This window comes from Aulostomus chinensis, chromosome 1 (genome assembly GCF_037954235.1).
Source record: "Aulostomus chinensis isolate RoL2024-O1b breed Wild chromosome 1, RoL_Achi_v1.0, whole genome shotgun sequence".
NCBI lineage: Eukaryota > Metazoa > Chordata > Actinopteri > Syngnathiformes > Aulostomidae > Aulostomus > Aulostomus chinensis.
The window spans coordinates 13,193,185-13,215,870 of NC_141320.1; the positions used below are offsets into that span (position 1 = coordinate 13,193,185).

Consider the following 22,686-nt stretch of genomic DNA (forward strand, 5'->3'; position numbering starts at 1 on the left):
CTGACCAGGACACGGGGAGGCGGCACTCATGCTAATGGTAGCCAGCAAGTGTCTCTGGTCTTGTTGTGTCTGTAATGCGGGCCATTGTGTTCCAACTGAGTAGGAATGTAAAAACATACAAGATTTTAATAGCTGACGGCTATTTGGTGTTGTTAGAGTGGTTAAACCTCACCTTGTGATTATGAATGGACAAAACCATTCAGTGGAGGGGACCAGTGACCTTTGACCTGGGTGACACAACGTTGATCCAAACATCTGAAGCCAGCGTTTCTGTTCCCAGTTTGCTGACTGGTCCTCAGTAGCAGGACGTCTCTTTTCATTGAGTTGATTTCTGTTTCTGTCTGTTGCTCCGCTGTTTCAGAGTCAAATGAAGAGATTTCTGATGTTGCTGTTTGTGTCCTGCAGATGTGGAGCAGCTGCTGGTGATTAAAGAAGAGGTTCCCCCTGAACTGCAGGACCCAGAGCCCCCCCACATTAAAGAGGAGTGGGAGGAGCTCAGGATCAGTGAGGAGGGAGGGCAGCTTCAAGGGCAGGACGAGGCTGATATCACCACGTTCCCCTTCACTCTGGTCCCTGTGAAGAGTGAAGGGGACGAAGAGAAACCTCAGTTCCCACAGCTTCACCAGAGTCTAACTGAGGAGAACTTGAAAGAAGAGTCTCTGAGCAGCAGCCCAGTTCATCCTCTGAAAACAGAAGCTGATGGAGAAGAGTGTGGAGGACCAGAACCAGAACCAGCCAGCAAGGTAGATCCAGATCCACTTGTACAACCTGAGACTGATGACCAGATATCAGACTCTTCTGAAGCTGAGACTGAAGTCAGTGAGGATGATTGGGTCAGACCTGATAACACGGCCACCTCAAGGAGGAATTTGCTTCAGAAACTGAGCCCAGGACAGGAAGTGACTCATTGCAGCTCAAAAGAGCAAAGAGTTAAGACTGAAAGAGAATCAGATATCGTCAGGAACGTGAACTTTGGTCCTTCTGAATCTGAGACAGAAGTCAGTGAGGATGAGCGTCCTTTTAGGTGCTCAACATGTCGTAAAGGTTTTAGGAACAGAAGGAGTTTGAATAATCACATGAGAACACACACTGGGGAGAAACCATTCCCATGCTCAGTTTGTGGCAGAAGATTCTCAGAAAAGGGTAATTTGAGAAGACACATGAGAAGACACACTGGAGAGAAACCATTCCCCTGCTCAGTTTGTGGCAAAAGATTCTCAGAAAAGGGAGGTCTGAAAAGACACATGAAAATGCACAATGGGGAGAAACCATTCCCCTGCTCAGTTTGTGGCACAAGATTTTCAGAAAATGGGCATCTGAAAATGCACATGAGAACTCACACAGGGGAGAAGCCATTCCCCTGCTCCATTTGTGGAAAAATGTTCTCTGTTCAAGGATATTTGAAAAGCCACATAAGAACACATACTAGAGAGAAACCACTCCTCTGCTCAATTTGTGGCACAAGATTCTCAGAAAAGAGATATCTGAAAAACCACATGAGGACACACACTGGAGAGAAACCATTCCCCTGCTCAGTTTGTGGAAAAAGATGGTCAGACAGTGGAAATCTGAAAAAACACATGAGAACGCACACTGGGGAGAAACCATTCCCCTGCTCACTTTGTGCTAAAAGATTCTTGATAAAGGCACAACTGAAAAGACACATGAGAATGCACAGTGGGGAGAAACCATTTTTCCAAACATGACACTGAAGCCATGACAAAAGAGTGGGAGACGCAGGTTGAAAGCCAATAATGAATGTATTTAACTAAAAAAAACACCACGATAAATCAAAAATGGGCCCAGGTGCTTCCAACTAGGAGGAATGAACAGCTCCCCACCCTCCAGATACCTGCTGCAACACAAGAAACATCATGAAAGACACGAGATTCTGCGTGACTTTTCTGTTAAACCTGTGTTGAGAGCTAATTTGCAGTATGCAACCAAACCAGGTTACTTTTGGATGTTGCAAAAATACATCCCTGCAATTCTTCAAAAATAATTAATAATACAAGAACACACATTAGGTTTGTTTTGCACTGGAATTGTCCTTTAAGAGCTTCACAAGCTGGGAGAAGGATTTTAAACGCTACTCTGGATTTTACTGGAGGCCAGTGCAGCGAAGCTAAGATTTGCGTGATGTGCTCTCTCTTCCTAGTTCCTGTCTATGCTTCTTGTCTATGCTTTTCGCTTTATTTCTATGTGTGCACCTGCATTGTGGACCAGCTGCAGAGTCTTCAACCACTTGTTAGTACAGCCTGATAATAAAGTAAATAAAAATATATGATAATTAAGAGTTACAATCGAGCAGTGACATCACTAGATAATGTCTCTAAGGGGTTTTGGGCCAAGCACAGGAACTTCTGTCTTATCAGAGTTGAACAGTAACAAGTTATAAGTCATCCGGGCCTTCATGTCTGGAATGCATGCTTGTAGATTGGATAACTGTTGGCCTTCATCCAGCTTTATTGATAAATATCATTGAGTATCATCTGTGAAACAATGGAAATGGATGGAGTGTTTTTGAATAATATGACCTAAAGGAAGCATATATAAAGTGAAGAGTATCGGCCCCAGCACTGAACCTTGGGGAACACCGTGTTTAACTTTGGTTTGCATGGAAGATTTATCGTTAATGAGTAGGGTTGGGTTTAAAAAATCGATTTAATCCATTTGAATCAATTTTCCTTTTCATGGTTTGATATCGATTCATAAAACCCACAGATCGATTTCCAACTCGCAGAGAACAGCCTGTGTATCAACTCTGGCAGTCTCGCGTGATCAGCGTGGCAGTTTTAATGGAATGTGATCTCGCGAGAATTTACTACCAGTCAAGCAAACATGGCGGAAGGAAGCACAACCCTGAAGGCACCCCCGGCGAGATTAAAGGCCGATGTTTGGGTGCACTTTTGTTTTAAGGACGGAGAAAACGACGACTTGGGGGGGGGGGGGGAGCAATATGCAACCTATGCAACGGGATGGTAAAGTACTGTGGGAATACGACAAATCTCCACTTGTCAAGACATCACCCAGCAGAAAACCAGTCGACACGGCTCAAACAACGCAGCCTGGAGCAGGTATAAGATAACCGAGGCTGTCGCAGTTTTTATATGCAAAGACATCCGACCTTACAGCGTCGAGGAAACGACGGTTTCCGAGGTCTCATAAAAAATTTGGAGCCGCGCTACATTTTGCCGACTTGCAAACACCTAAGTGAAGTGACAATACCAAACATGAACGCAAGCTTAAAACAAAGCATCGAAACTTCGCTTCACTCAGCAGAGAACGTAGCATTGACTTGTGATTGTTAGACGTCAAGAGCAACAGATTCATATCTGACCATTACAGCTCACTACATTAGTGACTGGGTCCTCGCATGCTATGTTCTTCAAACCAGAGCCGTGGAAACCAGCCACACAGCGAGAAAACTCAGTGAACTGTTATTCAGTGCAATAGGCGAGTGGAAGCTTACGAACAAGGTGCCAGCCATCGGAACTGACAATGCAGCAAATATTGTCCGCGCTGCGGAGATTACGGGCTTGTTGCACATTGGTTGCTTTGCACACCTTCTTAATTTAGCCTCACAAACTGCGCTGAAAGTCCCTACAGCTGCACGCTTGCTCGGCAGAGTCAGACACATCGCTGCATTTTTTCATCGTAGCTCTACGGCGAGCCGCATCCTCAGAGAGAAGCAAAGGGTGCTGGAGCTTCCTGAGCACAAGATGGTGATTGACGTGGTGACACGTTGGAATAGCTTACTGGAGATGCTGGACCGTTTCCTCGAGCAGCAACCAGCCATCTCAGCAGCTCTGCTGTCACCTGAAGTACGCAGTAACGAGAAAGATGTCTGCACGTTGACAGAAGTGGACGAAAGAGTAGCAGAGGATGTGGTCAAAGCCCTTCAGCCACTGAAAGCAGCCACTCTTGCCACGTCTGAGGAAAAATCCCCGACTCTGTCCATCATTGCACCCTTGCATGCACAACTGTTGGAAGAGATGCGCTGTGTCCCCCAGGATTCAACAGTCATCAAAGAGGTCAGGACAGCAGCAGACAACAACCTCAATTCAAGGTAAGCTTAAAAAGTATGTAGGTGAATGCGTGTGCATTCATGCACATTCATTTCCAATTAAATTATATTTAAGTGATCAAATATATCTTTTCAAGGTTTGTGCCTTGAAGGACAGGCTCTATGTTGCTTCAGCGTCAGACCCTCGTTTCAAGGCTCTGCCTTTCTTGTCTGATGAGGCCCGGAACCACACATTCTCCCGACTGGTGACTGAAGCTTCTGTTGTGGCACAGGCGGAGGCATCTAATGTAAGTTATTGACACAAAAAAAACCTTATTTCCTACAGTTTTTGTACTTTACTGTATTCAACTCAAATTTAATTTGTCTTCATTATTTTAATATTAAGCAGTTGTATTCTGAATTGTGTTCCAAGTGACTTTCCAGATCATTTTCTTGCTATTTTCAAACAGCAAACATCTGCTTTTGGTGGAAAAGAAGAAGCTGTGCCTGATCCCATTGAAGATGTTGCTCCACCAAAGAGACCAAAGGAATCCTCAGCACTGATGTCTCTCCTAGGGTCAGCCTACATGCGGAAAGACACAGTTACACAGAAAACTGTATTTGAAAAGGCCCAGGAGGAAATCAAAATATACAGGGAAGTAACACCCATTCCACTCTCTGAGAATCCTCTCAACTGGTGGAGAACACATGCAAAGCAGGATCCCCTATTGGCCCACCAAGCAAAACAGTACCTTTGTGTACCTGGTACCAGTGTCCCGTCCGAGCGGGTTTTTTCCACCACTGGGGATGTTGTGACGGCAAAAAGGAGCTGCCTTACTCCTCAACATGTTGATCAACTCCTTTTCATGCAGAAAAATCTTACTCTCTCCAACAAGTAAGAAAAGGGATGACAGGTCTTGAAGTTTTATGGACTTAGGTTTGTGATTATTGTTCAGAAGTTTACAAGATCTTTTTCATTCGTGTGTCAAGAAAACCCTTTAAGGAGTAATTCAGAGCTGTTTAGACTTGTAAATACTTTTCTTTTTTGCATGAATGAAAAACAAACCAAACCCAAACAGGAAGTTCAGAATGCCTGGAAAACAAGATGGAATGTCACCACTTGTCTGATGGTGTTTTTCAGTTTACATTGTATGTTTCAAATATACAGACCATGTTCCAAAAAATGGAGATATTGGCGCTATTTTAATTTGCCTATATTTATTTGAGTCAACAGATGGCTGTTAATTCTGTTCTGATGCAGTTGTCACAACCATTGTAGTGTTATTGCACAGAAGCTGTGAGACAGTTGTAGCTAAGTGAGTGTCCTGTTTATGTGTGTCATCTTTGGAGATACTTGAATAATATACATTGTATATATACATATACATAATTTACATTGTCTATCTTGTAATTTATTTTAATTTGATTTATATTCATTCATTTTTTTGTGTTGTCAGTCACTTGGTCAGGTTTAAATAAATAAATAAATGGATATCGAATTGAATCGTGAATTGAATTGAATCGGACCTCGGAAAATCGAATCAAATCGATTAGGAAAATCTGAATCGATACTCAGCCCTACTGACTGGTATTTGTTGTTAAACTGGACAGTTTGTCTGTTGAAGCTCTTTACGTTGATCTGGTTGGACACAAATCTTAGCCACTCAGATGCAGCAGCAGAAGAAGCTGTCATCCACCCTGACAGTCAGAGCATCAAGTCAAGGAAACATCACCATCTTGTAGTTCCAAACCTTCACCTGTCAGATTCAGCTACTTCTTATTGTGGGACTTTAACTTTGAACACAAACAGTGTCTCGACGCACGATGGCCCAAAAACGGCCCGCATCCCGATTGCAGATCAGCACCACACCAGACCCAGGATTGGTCCAGTTCTGATTTTACTTTAGTATTTGGCACCTTCGGATGTTCGGACCGAATCCAGTTAGTTCCACACATTTTCATTTCACCTTGGATTTTGGCGCTTTCGGGTTAAAACCTGAATTTCATGTGTGGGCCACAACCGTCATGTGTGCACCACAGCCGGATCAGGAAGCTTTCAAACGGATCTGGCCCAAAGACTCCTGCTATCTGGGCAGTGTAGATGCCAATGTAGTGGTTGGGGAAATAGTCTCTGAGAATCCAACTTGAAGGTCCTGCTAAGTGTTGTGATGCTCAAATGTTCTGTAAAATAGTTGGACCCTCAGCAGAGATGCTAGATTAGGAGTTGATGGGAGATACCAGTGTCCAAAGTACAGGCTTGAACCTGGTTTGTGCCAGTTATTTGTCAAGCTTGCAGCGATTCTTTCCTTTTCACATCGCCGTGTCTCCTGATGACTCAGGACCAGTTGATGTCCATTTACCTGTCATGGTGACAGAGAACTTTCTCCAGCTCAACCAGGACAAAACTGAGGTCTTAATTGAAGGTGGTGGCAGCGTTGTTAGGGCCTGAGCCTCCTCCCAACCAGCCACAGCCAAGTAGCAGGAGTTGGCCATAGAAAAATCCAATTCCTCTTTCAAAGTCCGTCAGAGACCTGCTGGAGGTTCCACCGAGATTTGAACTCGGATCACTGGATTCAAAGTCCAGAGTGCTAACCATTACACCATGGAACCAGTCTAAGAAAAAGACATGAGTGAGAAAAATTATGGCGCTTATCATGTAGGAGGGACTACAGTGGTTGTCTGGTTTTAATTTTCACAAACATCCATCCATTCATCCATTGTCTTCCGCTCATTCCTGTTAATGGTTGCAGACTCCTTTTTCAGAGCTGGAACCTTCCTCTTGTGTCAGCTTCATGTTCCCATCTCTATGGTAACGGTCAGTTTTGACCCACGTCTTCAATCAGCTGTCAAATAAACTAAAACAATTTTCTATCATGGTTCAGGTTAACAAAATCCTCATCAACTTCTCTGGTCCAATCACATTTATGTTGGCACACAGAGAACAGATCCAGAGTCAGAGCTGAGACTTCAGTCTAACCACCTTAAGATGGAGGAGAAGAAGCCCTGATTTCTGGGTCTCAGTCTTTTTACTCTCTTGGCTCCACCCACACAGGGCAGGAGAACATCCTCATAGTGAGTCAGTATTTTTCCATGTTTAACCCAATCAGCTCTCAGTGGTTAAGAACAGGTGAGTTAGTGAGTGTGGTTCGTTCTAATCTGATGTCCAAGCTGCAGGGAACAGCAAAGCCAAACAGTACAGAAGCCTTTCAGCATTCATGCAGACTGGAAAGAGGCTGAAATGCTCCCTGCTTCTGGAAGGAGCAGAGATGGAGCCAGAAAAAACACAGAATTTACCCAGACTCTGATTTGAACTAGCAAGAGACTCAAGCTGGTCATGAAGTATGATTGGCTGCCTCTTCGTGATGTCATTCACACACACCTGTATAATCAGGATGTAAGCTGAGGGGGGGGAGATCGATGAGTCCTGGAGACGTTCAATAATGTCCACAACTTTGGCACCAGGAAGACAGCAGGTGATGGCACCTGGGAGTTCAACAGACCTGATGATTGAACCACCAATCACAAGGATTTCAGCCTCCATTGTAAACAGAGAGTTTAGATGAGAGAGAACCTGCTGTCAGCCTCACCAGTCAGGGCAGTGGCAGAGGCAGCAGAGTTGAATGAAGGAGGACCACCTGGCAGGTCTCAGCTGGAGGTGATGACATCACTGGCCTCAGTCCTCACCAGTGCTCTGCCTAGCAACAGGGACGATGGAGAGAAACCAGTAGTAGCACTCTGAGAGTTGCAGGCAGCAGGAGAGAGACCATGACAGAGTCACCCATGGGAAACTTTTGGATCCACTCAGGACAAGCTGGACAGACACAGATCAAAGTCAGAATTGATGATGATGTCATCAGGGCTTTGATGGTGTCTTTATTTGTACCTAGAATTCTGTCTTTGATGTCAGGAGGACATGAAAGAAACACAACTGAGGAAAGAAGAGGAGAACATTCAGCTTCATTGGAAACACTTGAACTGTTGAACAGTAGAATTTGTTTGAAACAGTTTACAACACTGAGTGACAGGATTGAAGAGGGAAGAGTTTTGTATTTTCAGTTTAATTCTAACTTTAAACTGTGGATGAACATTTTTAGTAGTTCATATTCTAACATACAGAGGAAGTCATGTCATTCCCTTTTTAAAAAAAGAAAAAACATGTGAAGCTCTTCCCCCCAGCTCCAGATGGACAGACAGACATGAGAGAGGCACGGAAGCAAAGAAGTGTTGTGCTCCTCTCCAGTGCTCTGGTGTTGTTGTGTTCTTCTCAGCTCCATCATGAAGACCTGCTGGCACTGGGAGCTGGTGGAAGTTTGCAGCTCTCACTGGAAAGTCCTGAGGCTCCTCCCACTCTGAAGCAGGCAGTTGCTCCCAGCCAGCCCACACTTTCACTCTCTGGTGTAGGAGTGAAGAACAAAATCAGAATCAAGAACCATCTCTCTTTCATTAGGGCTCCTTTCTCCTTGTTCTGATCCAGAAATTCAACAGCTTCTATCATTGATTTGACAGGAAATGTTGATGACACACTGGGATTTTTGTTCTCCTGCTGTCACTGTCAAGTGCAGCTTAACATGAGAGGTAGCAGGATCATTCATGTGTTCATGTTTCCAGCAGACAAGGAGGAAACCTGGGAGGACTTCAGTGACTTTGATCACTGGTTCTCACTTCATCTTCTCAGTATAAAGTTCAAAGCGAGCTGGCCAGGAGTTGAACCTAGAATCTTCTGATCCGTAGTCAGACGCGTTATCCATTGCGCCACCAGCCCTGTGAAGAAGCGGCTGTGTTCATGTGTGCTTGCTGTTACAGAAAATCCCAACAAGGTGGTGGCATTTTCAGGGGACACAATGGTGCAGTGGTCAGCACTGTGGCCTCCCAGCAAGAAGGTTCAGCTCTCCTCCTATTTGGTTGCTAGGAACCTGAATCAGTCCTCAGTGGAGCGGTGCTGCTGAGGCTGAGTGAGGCTGAGTGAGGGACTGAGCAGGAGCCAGCAGGTCCAAGCAGGTTCAGGCAAACTCCCCTCAGTCCACCAACATCAAAGCAGAGGAATTGAGTTCATCTAACAAAATGATTCATATCATCTCCTCTTGGAATGTTCTGGAACTACAAGTACACTTAAAATGGCCGACTTATGACAACAGAAGGAACTTTGAAGTAGATTTGATTTATTTAAGTCAGTGACAGTCATTTTTGTTCATTTTTTGTTCTTGTCTTGCCACTGTGAGACAGTCGCTAGAAAACTGACCAACAATAATTTCATGTGGCATGCAATTAACAAAAGACCCACATTGATGGTCGAGGGGTCTGGAGCCTATCCGAGCATCTACGGGCCAGAGGTAGGGTTCACCCTGGACAGGTCACCAGTCCATCACAGGGCCAACATACAGAGACAAACAACCATTCATACCTACGGTCAATTTAGAGTGTCCAATCAGCCTCGTCCCAAATTACACGTCTTTGGACGGTGGGAAGGAACCGGAGTACCCGGAGAGAACCCACGCATTCATGTGGAGAACATGCAGGCTCTACACAGAAAGATTCTGCACCCGAGCCTGGACTCAAACCCAGAACCTTCTTGCTGTGAGGCCACAGTGCTCACCACTGCACCACCATGCTGCCATGCTCTCTTCTACTTTCCTCAATTGTGTTTCTTTCATGTCCTCCTGAGATCAAAGACAGAATTCTAGCTACTGTCAAAGCCCTGATGACATCATCATTCATATCTGACCATTACAGCTCACTACATTAGCGACTGGATCCTCGCATGCCATGTTCTTCAAACCAGAGACGTGGAAACCAGCCACACAGCGAGAAAACTCAGCAGCAAATATTGTCCGCGCTGCGGAGATGACGGGCTTGTTGCACATTGGTTGCTTTGCACACCTTCTTAATTTAAGTCCCTACAGCTGCACGCTTGCTCGGCAGAGTCAGACGCATCGCTGCATTTTTTCATCGTAGCTCTACGGCGAGCCGCATCCTCAGAGAGAAGCAAAGGGTGCTGGAGCTTCCTGAGCACAAGATGGTGATTGACGTGGTGACACGTTGGAATAGCTCACTGGAGATGCTGGACCGTTTCCTCCAGCAGCAACCAGCCATCTCAGCAGCTCTGCTGTCACCTGAAGTACGCAGAAACGAGAAAGATGTCTGCACGTTGACAGAAGTGGACGTAAGAGTAGCAGAGGAAATCGTCTCTGAGAATCCAGCTTGAAGCCACACCCTCCTTGTTCTTCAAAAACCCAAACAGCGACCATCAGTCTCCCTCCAATCCTGTACTTGGTTCAGTGTTGCATTTCCATTTTGCAGCAGCAGGGGTCGCTGTGATACCAGGTTCAGTTCAAGATTCCCAACTCCAGCTCATGTTGGTGACCTCAGTGGCAGGGCTTATACAAAAAGAGTCAACACGTTCATTTGTATAACAGAAAATTTCAATGATGTGGTGGCATTTTCTTTTTTTGTGCTGTCTGATTTTCTAAATATCAGGTTTAGATCCTCAAATTAACACTGGGACACCAAAAGAGAACACAGTAATTCTCCAGTGCTCTGGTGTTGTTGTGTTCTTCTCAGCTCCATCATGAAGACCTGCTGGCACTGGGCGCTGGTGGAAGTTTGCAGCTCTCACTGGAAAGTCCTGAGGCTCCTCCCACTCTGAAGCAGGCAGTTGCTCCCAGCCAGCCCACACTTTCACTCTCTGGTGTAGGAGTGAAGAACAAAATCAGAATCAAGAACCATCTCTCTTTCATTGGGGCTCCTTTCTCCTTGTTCTGATCCAGAAATTCAACAGCTTCTATCATTGATTTGACAGGAAATGTTGATGACACACTGGGATTTTTGTTCTCCTGCTGTCACTGTCAAGTGCCAGTTCAGATGTACTTGATGTTACAGAAAATCCAGCACGGTGGTGCAGTGGTCAGCACTGTCTCCTCACAGCAAGAAGGTTCCAGGTTCTAGTCCCAGCTGGAGCACAGGATCTTTCTGTGTGAGTCTCCATGTTCTCCCTGTTCCTGTGTGGGTTCTCTCTGGTACTCCAGCTTCCTCCCACAGTCCAAAGACATCAAGAGGGGACGAGGCTGATTGATACTCTAAATTGACTGTAGGTGTGACTGTGAGTGTGAATGGTTGTCTGTCTCTATGTGTTGGTCCTGTGATGGACTGATCACCTGTCCAGGGTGAACCCCGCCCCTCGACCAATGTCAGCTGTGATAGGCTCCACCCCCCACGAACCTTAACAAATAATCAGTGGAGAAATGGAAATTTAGCTGCTATGTTGAATCAGAAAAACCTTTTGAAGTAAACTTTTGCTTCAGTCAGAAAGTGGACTGTTGTTAACTCTCACAATGGTTGGTGATTCTGGAGGAAGAAAAAATCCTTACGAACCTCTTTTTAACAGACACACATTTCTAAAGATGCAGGTTCATTTTATTTTTCTTCTTCTAGCAGAGGATGGTTTTGATCCATCAACCTCTGGTTTTGGTCCCAGCTCTCTTCCTCTGCACCTCTCTGCTCTACCATTGACTGAACAGTCCTTGATTTAGGAGAGCAGGATTGTGACAAGAACAGGATTTTGAGTTTCAAATGTTTCCCAGTTTGGCTCTGCAGCAGGAGGTCTTGTAGAAACAGGGACTGACCTGACACCAGCTCCCTCTGGAACAATGGTTCATTCATTCATCGGTGCCAGGAGGCCTAAAAACACACAAAACACCAACTCAATCCAGGACCTTGGATCCTAAACTGAAACTCCATCACACGGTGGCTCTGCTGGGGCTCCCACAGGTGAGTGAGGCTGAGCTCCAGTCTGCTCTGAGGAGGCAGGAGACATCTGCACCACTCAGAGGTTTGGTTGGTGTCTTTGACAAAATCCCAACAAACTCAAATCCTGTTGAATCAGGAAGTTCTAGTTGAACTCTCATCCACGTCACATGACCAAGAAAACCTCCTCTTTCATTCAGACCAGAACAGACAAACATAGAAACATTGTTTCAGCTTCTGATCAAACAATAACAAGTTCTTGATTGTTTGTCATGTTCTATTAATCAGACTGATGATCTCTGGATGTTCTAGGAGGGGGGTCTGTTTCTGATGAAGCCTGTTTGGTCTGGGGGGGTTAAGATGGTGGGGCTGTTTCAGTTCTAGTGCTGAAGGCTTTCATTATGACAGTCAGACTCTCCTCTGTCCTTCATGGTCCCTCAAATGTGCAGTGTGGACCTCACACACTGAATTTAGCCTGAAAACTCTTCATGAAAAGCAGGAGACTCAGAGTCTCTGTGGCGCAATCGGTCAGCGCGCTCGGCTGTTAACCGAGAGGCTGGTGGTTCGAGCCCACCCAGGGACGATGAACAGGCTCTGCTGGTGCTTAGGAGTCGCTGTGTTAATGATCTGAATGTGGACGGACAGACTGACCCTCCACAGCAGACACCTGTGACTGATCTCTGGATGAGAAGTCTTAAATTTAGTCGTCGTGTGTCATGCAGTGTTGAGGAGGCCTGCTGGCTGTGGGTAAAGTGGGGGCTCAGAGTTTGTGGAGTCGGCTCTGGAGTGAAGGGGGTCACTGTTTGGTTCTCAGATGCTCCACCTCAGGTTAGCGAGGTGGTGGAGAAACCAGTGAGAGCTCTGCCAGCTGGAGCCTCTTGGGTCCCGGGAGGCTTCACTCCTGGAGGTGGAAATGATGAGGAGTTTTAAAATCTGCTCCTCTTTCACGCTGACTTGTTTTCTAGGGTTCCCTCTTTTATTCTCCTGGAGATCAAGAGGATCCTGCCATGTTTGTCCAGGAGACCCACAGCACAACAGTCAGTGAATGGGGATGCAGGCAGGCTTTTAATGGGGGTCATTTGAAGTCCCAAGTCCAGTTGGAGCAGAGGGTGGAGTTTGATTCTCCAGGAGTTTTTGTTGTTTTTTTTACCAGTTTCTTTTGGTTTGGAGGAAATCATTCCAGGTGTTTGAAAGAAGGTGAGAGCAACTTTGGAAAATGTTCAACTGGTGTTTTTAAATGTCTTTGCACCAACAAATGGTGGACAGGACAGCTTTTGAGACATTTTAATGCCACCATTCAACAGTGAATCTGCTGGTTTCCTGTTTTTAGGAGCTGATGGGAGCTGCACAGAGGAGCTCTTTGAGACAGGAACCATTCAGAGCTCCACCCTGCTTCTTCCAGCAGGATCCACAGATCCACCAACACACCAGCTGTTTGATGTGTGGAGGCTTTTGACCAGGATTCCTAGACAGCACAGCTGGACTCACGCAACAGCTAACTTGTTAGCACCGACTAGACAGGAGCGCTTCTATGGTTTTACTCAGTGGTTCAATTTTTTAAAAGATGTCCCATTCAGCTTGTGGGTTTGAGTGATCACTCTTCAGTCTCCTGTTCTGTTTTATTAAAATATTCATTTAAAAGCTCCTGAGAGAGAGAGAGGGAGACAGAGAGAGGGGGGGAGAGAGAGATAGAGGGAGGGGGGGACAGAGAGAGAGAGGGAGAGGGGGGGGAGACAGGGAGAGAGAGGGGGGAGGGAGAGAGAGGATCAAACTGATCTCAAACTTGACTTCAAAATTCTCAATTATAATCATTTGTACTCCTTGATAGATTCATCACTACAGTGTCATAGAGGGTCCATTACTATTGCAGTATATTAAAGAATATAAGAACGAGGTTACCATTCATGGAAATATAATATTTCATGTATTGCAGTATATTTTCAAAGATATAACACTTTAATTTTTTTAATAAGAGAGGCTTTAATGTGAGACTTTAATGTATGTGTTTGATCTCTGAACTCTGACTCTGATGTCATTGGTGGTGACTGAACTCTACCCCCTGACAGACTGAAGGCTCCTATTGGTGATGTCATCATAAATACATGAAGGTCTTTTTTCAATGGTATAACATTAAAGCTCATCTTAGTAAAACAATCAAGTTACCTGAACTAAATTCTTGAAAAAATGACTGTCACTGACTTAAATAAATCAAATCTACTTCAAAGTTCCTTCTGTTGTCATAAGTCGGCCATTTTAAGTGTACTTGTAGTTCCAGAACATTCCAAGAGGAGATGATATGAATCATTTTGTTAGATGAACTCAATTCCTCTGCTTTGATGTTGGTGGACTGAGGGGAGTTTGCCTGAACCTGCTTGGACCTGCTGGCTCCTGCTCAGTCCCTCACTCAGCCTCACTCAGCCTCAGCAGCACCGCTCCACTGAGGACTGATTCAGGTTCCTAGCAACCAAATAGGAGGAGAGCTGAACCTTCTTGCTGGGAGGCCACAGTGCTGACCACTGCACCATTGTGTCCCCTGAAAATGCCACCACCTTGTTGGGATTTTCTGTAACAGCAAGCACACATGAACACAGCCGCTTCTTCACAGGGCTGGTGGCGCAATGGATAACGCGTCTGACTACGGATCAGAAGATTCTAGGTTCAACTCCTGGCCAGCTCGCTTTGAACTTTATACTGAGAAGATGAAGTGAGAACCAGTGATCAAAGTCACTGAAGTCCTCCCAGGTTTCCTCCTTGTCTGCTGGAAACATGAACACATGAATGATCCTGCTACCTCTCATGTTAAGCTGCACTTGACAGTGACAGCAGCAGAACAAAAATCCCAGTGTGTCATCAACATTTCCTGTCAAATCAATGATAGAAGCTGTTGAATTTCTGGATCAGAACAAGGAGAAAGGAGCCCCAATGAAAGAGAGATGGTTCTTGATTCTGATTTTGTTCTTCACTCCTACACCAGAGAGTGAAAGTGTGGGCTGGCTGGGAGCAACTGCCTGCTTCAGAGTGGGAGGAGCCTCAGGACTTTCCAGTGAGAGCTGCAAACTTCCACCAGCGCCCAGTGCCAGCAGGTCTTCATGATGGAGCTGAGAAGAACACAACAACACCAGAGCACTGGAGAGGAGCACAACACTTCTTTGCTTCCTGGCCACTCTCATGTCTGTCTGTCCATCTGGAGCTGGGGGGAGGAGCTTCACATGTTTTTTCTTTTTTTAAAAAGGGAATGACATGACTTCCTCTGTATGTTAGAATATGAACTACTAAAAATGTTCATCCACAGTTTAAAGTTAGAATTAAGTTTAAAGTAGAAAACTCTTCCCTCTTCAATCCTGTCACTCAGTGTTGTAAACTGTTTCAAACAAATTCTACTGTTCAACAGTTCAAGTGTCTCTAATGAAGCTGAATGTTCTCCTCTACTTTCCTCAATTGGGTTTCTTTCATGTCCTCCTGACATCAAAGACAGAATTCTAGCTACTGTCAAAGCCCTGATGACATCATCAGGAATTCTGACCTGTCCAGGGTGAACCCTGCCTCTTGAACAATGTCACCTGGGATCGCCCCCCCCCCCCCCCCATGACCCTTAAAGGATAAGAACAGAAAGTGGATGGAGGGATGGACTCAACACTGAAATCAGCTGATCTGATCCACATTCTAATGTTTCCTGTCCCTCTTTAGGAGTCAGTGAGAATAGTAGTGTATATAATAATGTATATCCAACCTTGTAGTATCTTTCCAAAGCTTTTAGTACTTCTTCTAGTTTCTACTTGTAGTTTTAGTGTCTGGATCTTTTCTTTTGATGTCCTGCTGTCTGCTCTTTGCTTTTGGAGCTTCCTTCAACAACTACCAGGCCTCCTGGGTACTGTAGGAAACATGGTCAAGTTCTTCTGACTTCTCCAGGAACGTCCTGCTCACATTGGTCTGTCTTCATTTTGACTCCTCCCACTGCCACAATGACCAGCCTTTATACTCTTGGTGACTGGGGCCCTGGTTGCTGCAGGCCTCAACACCAGCCTGTGGTTGTGAGCAGGGCAGAACAGAACTGACAGTATCTCCCATGCAGGACCTGGGTCAGCACCTGGTGCCAGCTGGGGCGCCGCTTTAACCTGGACCCCTAGAAGATCTTCTCCAGGAACTGGTCTTTTTCAATCGAAACAGCATGAAACTACAAGTAAAGAATTAAAATTATTTAATTCACAATGAAGCCTCTGTCAAAAAACAAAGGAACAACTGACTACCTCACCATGACTTCACCCTGATCACCAGGAGGTAACCTGGTAGTCAGAGCAGCGATGCTCAGGTCTGTGGACTCAGAGGAGGGTTCTTCTTTTGGTCACAGGTTTGAAGACCTCAGTGGAAGAGAGAGGAGAGGTAGTTAGAGACCTGCCACACGTCTCCAGTGACCTGGGACATGATGGCAGTGGTGGGATTTGAACCCATGCCTCCTCAGAGACTGGAACCTTAATCCAGCACCTTAGACCACTCGGCCACACTACCTCACTGTGCTGCTCTCTGAGTTGGTCTGCTAAAGGCATGTTGAAGAGGAAGTAACAATGATATCAAATGTATTCTGAAGGGGGACCCCTTTCCTCCACGGTCACAGGAAGTGACGACAGCGCTGCTAGAAGCAGGAAAGAAATGGTAAAAGGACTCAGTTTGTACAGAGCCTTTCTACCTCAGCAGCACTCAAGGAGCTGAACAATGTCCTCTCATTCACACACACTCACACACTGATGCTGAAGGCTGCCATGCAAGGAGCCAACCTACTCATCAGAAGTATTTAGGGGTTCAGTATCTTACTCAAGGACACTTTGACATGGTCACTGGAGAAAGTGAGGATCAAACCAGCCACCCTTTGGTTGCCAGACGGCCATGCTACTCCTGAGTCATGTGACCTGGATAAGATGGTGAACTACAGCTGATCGCCATGCTAGCAAACCTCTTTTGTTTGGTTTGGTTGTTGTTTAGTGACTGTGGATGAATACACAGGAGAAGTTGAGCATAAATTTGTGTTCCCTGTTCACTTGAATATCTGCAGGAGTGTGAGGTGGAAATAATAGTTGGAGGAGAATGAGAGTTCAGTCTCAGCGCTATGACCTGTGCTGACACTAAAACATGTCAGCCCACAGAACAAAGATAGCAGTCCTCTGGGAAAGCAGGTACACCACACATACATGAAGAAACCCTACAGGAAACAAATATGTTGCCAGAGACTTTTACTCTGTTTCTGTTGTTTACCCAAGTACAGCATTGGAGGGAGACTGATGGTCGCTGTTTGGGTTTTTGGAAAACAAGGAGGCTGTGGGTTCAAGCTGGATTCTCAGAGACTATTTCCCCAACCTCTACATTGGCATCTACACTGTCATCCAGTCATGTGACTGAAGTCATCCAGTCATGTCAGTGATGTCACTTGGCAGGACTGTCATTGCCGTCTCATTCTAGAAAAGAATCCAGACTCCACCTGTGGCTCCAGGATAACTGATGGACCTCTGGTTGGAGGCTGGACGATGATGTTTGGACTGGAAGGAAAACTCCTTGTCCAAATTCCATTGTGTTCAAGTTTAAAGTCCCACAATAAGAAGTAGCTGAATCTGACAGGTGGAGGTTTGGAACTACAAGATGGTGATGTTTCCTTGACTTGATGCTCTGACTGTCAGGGTAGATGACAGCTTCTTTCTGCTGCTGCATCTGAGTGGCTATGATTGGAGCTTTTACCTCCCAAGGTTGTCTGGTTCCAGGGGAAATTTTAGAATTCCAGTCCCCAATCTTGGCTGTTCTGAAACTCTTCTCCTGAATCACTCCTGAGCTGCATCAAGTACAAATACCAGTGCCAACCAGATCAACTTCATGGCTGCTAACAGCCTCAGACACTTGATTTCCATCAATCTGGAGCCAAGAAGGCCCTCACCTGTGGTTCTCCTCCAGGAGGGTCCAGGTTCTGCCATTGGGGCTCCTGGTGCCACTGCCAGAGAGCCTCAGCTGCACACTGCAACATTTCAACAGGAGATTGACATTCCTTCAAATGTCCTGACATCTGATTCCAATGGTTCTGTTCCATATTTATATTTTAAATCAATCACACAATGAAAGCTGCCTCAGCTGGTTTAAGAGAGAGAACAAGCTAAGAGATCTGAAACCAGTAAAATATGCTTTTCTGTGTGCAAATTAGTGAGGGGCACGGAAGGATGTTTACCACCAATACAGAACCCAGACTTTAGTCATGTGATGAGATGGAGTCTCTGATTATGAAGTTAATGGACAAAACGTGAATTGAAAGAAAACACATTCCTTCAGTAGACTTTGATCCAACATTGAAGTTAGAGTTTGGTGGCTGCTCCATGTTGGAGGAAACCAGGCGATGTTGGACCGTCACAGGGAAGCTCCTTTGCCTCCTCTGCTGCCAGTTCAACCACTCACTCCCATCAGTGGAGAGCAGCTTCAACTGGGTTTGGAATTTACCACTGTGGATGCATAGGAATGTGGAGAAAATGTCCTTTGTCAGAAGTGGGATTTGAACCCACGCCTCCAGGAGAGACTGCGACCTGAACGCAGCGCCTTAGACCGCTCGGCCATCCTGACAGAAACTGACAGTTGCAGACTGAATTAATTCACTGACAAAGTAGAATTTTTTAAATTGTTAACATTAAACACACAGTCTGAGTTCATGGCAGGAAGAAATGATTTTCATTTTTCTAAAGGACAAGAAATGAACCAGAACATTAGAACCACATTGCATCTCTTGATCAGTTTGTTACATGGGACACCTTCCAGACAGGAAGGTCCCACCAAGACTTGAACTGGGATCACTGGATCCAGAGTTCTCACCCTTCCATCATGGAACCAAACACAAGGAGGAGGTTCCTCAAAATACCACTTGACATCACCTGCAATCAACCTGTTGATATTTGGAGGTTCATCTTGCTCTTGTTCCAGACTACATTGGCAAAAGGATCATGAACCACAAGGAAATCAAGGAACTCCAGATTTATTCAGGACTTTCTAACTCCATCGTATGACCTGGGAGCAAAGACTGGCCAGGCCTTTCTTAATTTATCAGTTAATTACTGCTTCAACAAACATGCCACTTAATTAAGTTACCAGAATTTCTCTCATTGAAAAACCCACCAGCCTGATTTCTTGACACGACATGAAAAATTCTCCAAGAACCCACAGTTGGGTGGAAAGACACCAGGTTAACCAGGAGGAGTCCTGCTCCTGAACCATGGATGGAACAAAGTCCACTGGAAAACTCAGCAGTTCCTGAGTGCCAGATCCATCCGGGAGCTTGGGTCTCCCCTTGACTGTGGTGATCCATGAGATCAAGGAGGACAGAGGAAAGAAGGATCCTGTTGGAGATCTCCTCCCTTCTTCCTCCACTTCACTACTACTTGGATGTCAGGAATATGAGGTACTTTACTCAAATGAGGTATTAGGAGTTTCCTGTTTGACAAGAAGGAAGTCAGAGGTTCATACCTCACTTGTTGGTGGTGCCCTCAACCTGCTGAGAGCATCACTTAGTTCTCTACAGAGAAACATGGCAGCTCTGCTGAAGGCTGCAGGAAACCTGCTGGAACTGAGACTTGGACTCAGGTCACTGGATTCAAAGTCCAGGGTGCCAACAGGTCCACCAGGGCATCTGTGCTTTACTTACCGTGTAAAAAAGGACCACAGTGGTCGTCTGGTTTTAATTTAACAAACAAATACGGTTGAAAACTTTGAGACAGAGACACAGGGCTCTTATTTGAAGGGCCATGGGATGGGAAATATCCCAGACCTCTGAGATCAGAGCGCTCACTTTGATCTCAGGGTCCTGACTTTGGGGGTCCTTCCTTTGGTCTTCAAATACTTGTGGTTTTTATTGGCAGAACTTTCAACTTGCATGCAAAAAGAGAATCACAGTCAATCACAGTCCCAGCAGACAGTGTTTATTTCTAATAAATCAGACAATCGCACAAATGAGAATGAAAGGAAAAAAACAATAAAATGTTTTAAAAACCTTCTCCACTCTGAAGCTTTTTAAAGTTCATTTGAAGGTTCAAAGGTGGAGGTGAGGAGGTCACCCTGATCCTCCCTGTCGTCACTGCCAGGATTCTTTCTTCTGGTGCTGTGGTTCTTCTGATGAAGGGGGCGTGATGTTTGCTGTCTCAGGCTCCACCAAATGTCCTCTTTAGGACGCCACAATGTGGCCTCTTCACTGCTCCATCTTCCCTGCATCGGAGACACCAGGGTTCCTCCTGGTGCCGACCCCATCGTCCTTCTACCCAATGGTGCGGCCATGGATCCTCAGAGGAGGCTGGGATCCTTCTTCTCATCAGAGCCACAGTTTTTCCTGGAGGGAACAACAGGAGCTTTGTTGTAATGTTTTGCTCGGTGTTTCCTGCTCAGAGCGTCAGGATCTGTGACGCCATCTTGTGGTAGGGGGTCATCATCTTGTTGTGTGGTAGTGGATTCATTGATCTGCTGTTTCAACACATTCAAGTTCATTATCCTACAAGTCAAAGTACATTTGGTGTGGAGTTTTAGTTTCTGGCCTCAATCATAACGTGTGCCTTTCTTCTTCATGAACATTTCTCAGCTTTGTAAGTTTATTCTAGTTTTTCTTCCTCACTTTTCTATTCCATTGTTGTTGAAGATTCTACTGCAGGTTGGAGTTCCCTGTTGACTGAAGCAGAAACAGGAACAACAAGCTGGAGGCTGTCAGAGCTCCAAGTTGGGGGCTGATATTAAAGTAGGAGATGAACACATCCAGGTTAGCATCCCTCTCAGAAGCTGCTACTTTAGCTCTTCAGGATACAGCAGCCTAGCATAGCTTCATCTGGCCAGTTAGTGGCCCACTTTGATGTCTGGGATATCAGGTTCAAGGTTCTTCACAGCTCTGAATGAAGGCTTTCTAAAGTGTCAACCAATACTCCAGTTGTAAAAAACAATCAGGGGGGATGGTAGATTTTGATGTCTAGGAACAGATCATTTGTGCTGATGACAGCGCATCAGGTGAGAGACCAACAGTGTACCCTTACTCCTCTCAAACAACATGCATGCTATGGATATTACCTGTCTGCTACTCCTGTCATTGATCTTGACCAAGCCCCCAGGCTGACACTGCTACCACTGCTCCTACATAGTTAGAGTCAAATGCAGAGGACATTTTCCCACCGGGTGCAAGTGCAACTTCATACTCATGCTAGCTATAAATCTGGGAATTCATCTATATTTTGAAACAAAACATTCTCAAGTCAAGTCCATTTTAATTAAAGTGCAAGAGCAAAAGAATTAAACAAATGTACTGTGGCAGGATGGCGCTACACTCCCCACCATGAGGGGCAGTGTGGAAGACGATAGTGAGTGGTCACCTCGAAGTAGACCTGGTCCGACCCTTCTCCGTCCTTTCCACTTCCTCTCCCTCCTTTAAAGAGCTGACAGCCGTGCGTGGTGGCGTCTCGCTGGTCAGCAGATCGGTTACAAACAAAGGAATCTCAAAACCTCAAAATAATGCTACAGTGATGTCGGAAGAATTGCTAATGAACTCAAAATGATGCTAACAGTAATGGAGGAAGAGTTGCTAATAACCTCAAAATAATGCTACAATGATGTTGTAAAAATTGCTAATGATCTCAAAATGATGCGACAGTGATGTCGGAAGAATTCCTAATGATCTCAAAATGATGCGAAAGTGATGTCATAAGAATTGCTAATGAACTCAAAATTATGCTAACAGTAATGTAGTGATAGTTGCTAATAAACTCAAAGTGATGCTGACAGTCGTGTAGTAAGAGTTGCTACTAACCACAAAATAATGTTACAGTGATGTCGGAAGAATTGCTAATGAACTCAAAATGATGCTAACAGTAATGTAGTGATAGTTGCTAATAAACTCAAAGTGATGCTGACAGTAGTGTAGCAAGAGTTGCTACGAACCACAAAATAATGTGACAGTGATGTCGGAAGAATTGCGAATGATCTCAAAATGATGTGAGAGTGATGTCGTAAGAATTACGAATGAACACAAAATGATGCTAAAAGTAATGTAGTGATAGTTGCTAATAAACTCAGTGAGGCTTACAGTAATGTAGTAAGAGTTTCGAACAACCTCAAAGTGATGCTGACATTCGTGTTGTAAGAGTTGCTACTAACCTCAAAATAATGCTACAGTGATGTCGTAGGAATTGCGAATGAACGCAAAATAATGCGAAAGTAATGTCGGAAGAATTGCTAATGAACTCAAAATGATGCTAACAGTAATGGAGTGAATGTTTCGAATAACCTCAAAGTGATGCTGACAGTCATGTACTAAGAGTTGCTACGAACCTCAAAATATTGCGACAGTGATGGAGTAAGAATTGCTAATGAACTCAAGATGATGCTAACAGTAATGGAGTGAAACTTTCGAATAACCTCAAAGTGATGCTGACAGTCATGTAGTAAGTGTTGCTAAAAAACCTCAAAATAATGCGACAGTAATGTAGTCAAAGTTGCTACGAACCTTAAAATATTGCGACAGTGATGTCGGAAGAATTGCTAATGAACTCAAAATGATGCTAACAGTAATTTCGTGATAGTTGCTAATCAACTCAGTGATGCTTACAGTAATGTAGTAAGTGTTTCGAATAACCTCAAAGTGATGCTGACAGTCATGTACTAAGAGTTGCTACGAACCTCAAAATAATGTGACAGTAATGTAGTAAATGTTGCTACGAACCTCAAAATAATGCGACAGTAATGTAGTAAGAATTGCTAATGAACTTAAAATGATGCTAACAGTAATGTAGTGATAGTTGCTAATCAAGTCAGTGATGCTTACAGTAATGTAGTAAGTGTTTCGAACAACCTCAAAGTGATGCAAGCAGTCATGTAGTAAGAGTTTCTACGAACCTCAAAATAATGCGACAGTGATGTCGGAAAAATTGATAAAGATCTCAAAATGATGCAAATGT

At 44.8% G+C, this 22,686-nt stretch overlaps 5 non-coding genes across 5 annotated transcripts; 2 read left to right on the forward strand and 3 right to left on the reverse strand.

Moving 5' to 3' along the window:
- Positions 1-6,544: 6,544 nt before the first annotated feature.
- On the reverse strand, positions 6,545-6,616 carry trnaq-uug (transfer RNA glutamine (anticodon UUG)). Its single transcript has one exon. It is a non-coding gene; the product is annotated as a tRNA-Gln (tRNA).
- A 2,079-nt stretch (positions 6,617-8,695) lies between these two features.
- On the reverse strand, positions 8,696-8,768 carry trnar-acg (transfer RNA arginine (anticodon ACG)). The gene has a single exon. It is a non-coding gene; the product is annotated as a tRNA-Arg (tRNA).
- A 3,487-nt stretch (positions 8,769-12,255) lies between these two features.
- On the forward strand, positions 12,256-12,329 carry trnan-guu (transfer RNA asparagine (anticodon GUU)). Its single transcript has one exon. It is a non-coding gene; the product is annotated as a tRNA-Asn (tRNA).
- A 2,021-nt stretch (positions 12,330-14,350) lies between these two features.
- Positions 14,351-14,423, forward strand: trnar-acg (transfer RNA arginine (anticodon ACG)). The gene has a single exon. It is a non-coding gene; the product is annotated as a tRNA-Arg (tRNA).
- A 3,828-nt stretch (positions 14,424-18,251) lies between these two features.
- Positions 18,252-18,334, reverse strand: trnal-cag (transfer RNA leucine (anticodon CAG)). Its single transcript has one exon. It is a non-coding gene; the product is annotated as a tRNA-Leu (tRNA).
- Positions 18,335-22,686: the final 4,352 nt, after the last annotated feature.